The sequence below is a fragment of the Agrilus planipennis genome, unplaced genomic scaffold (assembly GCF_000699045.2).
Source record: "Agrilus planipennis isolate EAB-ADULT unplaced genomic scaffold, Apla_2.0 scaffold1133, whole genome shotgun sequence".
In the NCBI taxonomy this organism is placed as follows: domain Eukaryota; kingdom Metazoa; phylum Arthropoda; class Insecta; order Coleoptera; family Buprestidae; genus Agrilus; species Agrilus planipennis.
In genome coordinates, this window is record NW_020440694.1 from 1 (window position 1) to 2,583 (window position 2,583).

At 30.9% G+C, this 2,583-nt stretch overlaps 1 long non-coding RNA gene across 1 annotated transcript; it reads right to left on the reverse strand.

Annotated features, from left to right (window-relative positions):
• Positions 1 to 1,044: 1,044 nt before the first annotated feature.
• On the reverse strand, positions 1,045 to 2,049 carry LOC112906119. The gene is made up of 2 exons (XR_003232170.1): positions 1,179 to 2,049; positions 1,045 to 1,078 (listed from the first exon to the last, which is right to left on the reverse strand). It is a non-coding gene; the product is annotated as an uncharacterized LOC112906119 (long non-coding RNA).
• Positions 2,050 to 2,583: the final 534 nt, after the last annotated feature.

Consider the following 2,583-nt stretch of genomic DNA (forward strand, 5'->3'; position numbering starts at 1 on the left):
TTTCGTCCCCAAATCCCAAAGATTATGTACAAATTAATACAGGGAAATATAATCCAACAAATTGTTTTAGTTCTCTAAAAAACAAAAGAAAAGTTTAATTACTTACTTAATAATAACAATAAAACTGTGTTATTCATTACCTTACTGATCTTGAGTTTCATGTCAAGTTTTACAACCAATATGTAGCCAGTTATGAAACCGACGATATAGGGGCCTATCCTTTGCCATGGTAAATGGTATATGGCGTCCAAACTTATTAATTGTTCATCCATACTGTAAATAAACATGTAGAGTATTATTTTACAAATTAATGTTGTAGGAGTTTGATGAAACTCACGTTGGCACGTATCCAAATTGATATGAAGCAATTCCGAGTGAAAACATCCCCGTGAATAATAAAGCTATTGTAATTGTGGCTGCAACCTTGAAATTACTAAAATAAAAAAAAAAATTAATAGATACAATGGGGAAGTAAGTATATAGGGTGACTGAAAATTCTGCCTATTCCTTGACGGGGCCATTTGATCGATGCACTATCGACTAGAGGTTAAAACATTTAAAAAAATAATTCCCAAAATTTCTATAATTCCATAAGTAAACGGTTCCAAATGGCATTGATAATTCTTTCTATTTCCTACTCGAAAACAGATATGACACTTAGAATATGTACAAAATACAAGAAATAGTTCATAATCTTCCTAAAAGCCATCCATTGAAGTCTAAGTGGAATATTCCTTTTATAATCAATTACTTTTGATAATACGTCTTACAAAAAAAGAAAATACTACAAATGGCGCAGTAAACGCCATCTGTAGTACAATGCTACATTTTAGGATTACGTATACTCCAACAAGGTCCACTTGTGTGGATATTTACTTGCTGAAAACGAATCCCGGCGTAGCCAACCTCAACGTGATAGGCACGTTAGCATAATCGAATAANAATGTTGTATTACCTTAGAAATCTATTCATTACGAGGCTGATGAATTCCAGAGCTTTAGCAGTGAAATTGAAAGGCTTCTTTGACTCCAATATCCCTTTTTTAGTTTTGAAATAGAGATAGGACAACAAAAAACCACTGTAAAGTAAATAAAAAGGTATTAAAAGTTACTATAAGTAATCTAACACTAATGTTAAGTTTAATTATTTATTTAAAAAGCTATCCCATAAAAAATTACCTTAAGAATAGAAAGCTATCCACACAATATGTAGAATTATTGAACGGCTGAGTTAGAAAAAATTCTGACAATCTGAATCCATCGGGAACATTTTCGAAAAAGTCAATTTCATAAAACATTGAATGAACCGCTATAACCCATAACATGGAGAACAATCTGAAACCATGAACCATTCCAATGGCGTCGTATCCCGCTCTGGTTTTTAGAAATGATTTTATGTTATTATAAAACGAAAAACATTGGCACAACTGCTCCAAAAAGCTGGGTTTAAAAACGGCCTGTTTTTCAATGTCTGTAGTCGTTGAATGTCGGGGAATCACATTTTCGTTCCCAACTGTGTACACCCCATTTGAAACACCTAGACATAATTGAAACAATACATGGGCTAAACAAGAAGAACTTTTTATGAAAAATTAGAAGAACATTCTTAGACGTTCAAAATGATTCACAATTGTTTTTTATTTATTTAAAAGTCATCTACATATGTCGTAATAATGAACAGTGGGTAATTTAAAAATAGTGGAGGAATATACTGTTATTGTACCATCTGCATGGGCCAGATAAAAAGAACTTTATAAAAAGAATTAAAACAACATTTTCATAAACATTTAAAAAGATTCACAATTGTTTTTTGTTATTTTTTGGTACAACGATAAATAAATATTATTATAGGTATATGTAACTATTATGTAATGTTAAGAAATGTGTATGTCTTGTTGCTAGTTCTTAGTATTTTACTTTTGTGTTCTTTTCTAAAAGAGGCTAGTTTTTATAGTAGTTAGGTAGACAGGTTAGCAGTGTATATACAGTAAGTAGAGTTCGTGACGTACAGTCAGCGCGGTCGGACGTCTTAACCATTAGTAATATTTATAGTAATGTTACTTATTAATTTTTATTTTATACATAAACATATTAGTTTGTTTGCATGGGAGGTAAAGCAATACGGATGAAAAGTACTGCTGAAACTATAAACGAAGAAATTGGATTTAGGCTGGCTATAGACCGTGTAATTCTAGATGACATTACGGCAGCNTGTAAGGCAAAGTAAACTATTAATTGGCGTTGTATTTGTCGATGTCATTGGAAAAAGGTGCTACATTACTGCACTTAATTAAAAGTTTTCCTTAACAACATCAAATTTATTTATCAATCACTTTGAACTCCCAACATTTTTCATTCGAGAATAGAGTGACGTCTTAACCATTAGTAATATTTATAGTAATAGTTTATCAATTAGAAAGAATACTATTTAACCACACCACAATTATTAAAGTTCATAAACAATTACATTGTGTTTATTGTCGCTTCTTCAATTATCTGCCAACATTTTTTATTTACTTAAATCGTTTATGTCACAATAATCGATAATGATCAATTTAAAAGAAGTAGAGGAATGATGTTATTG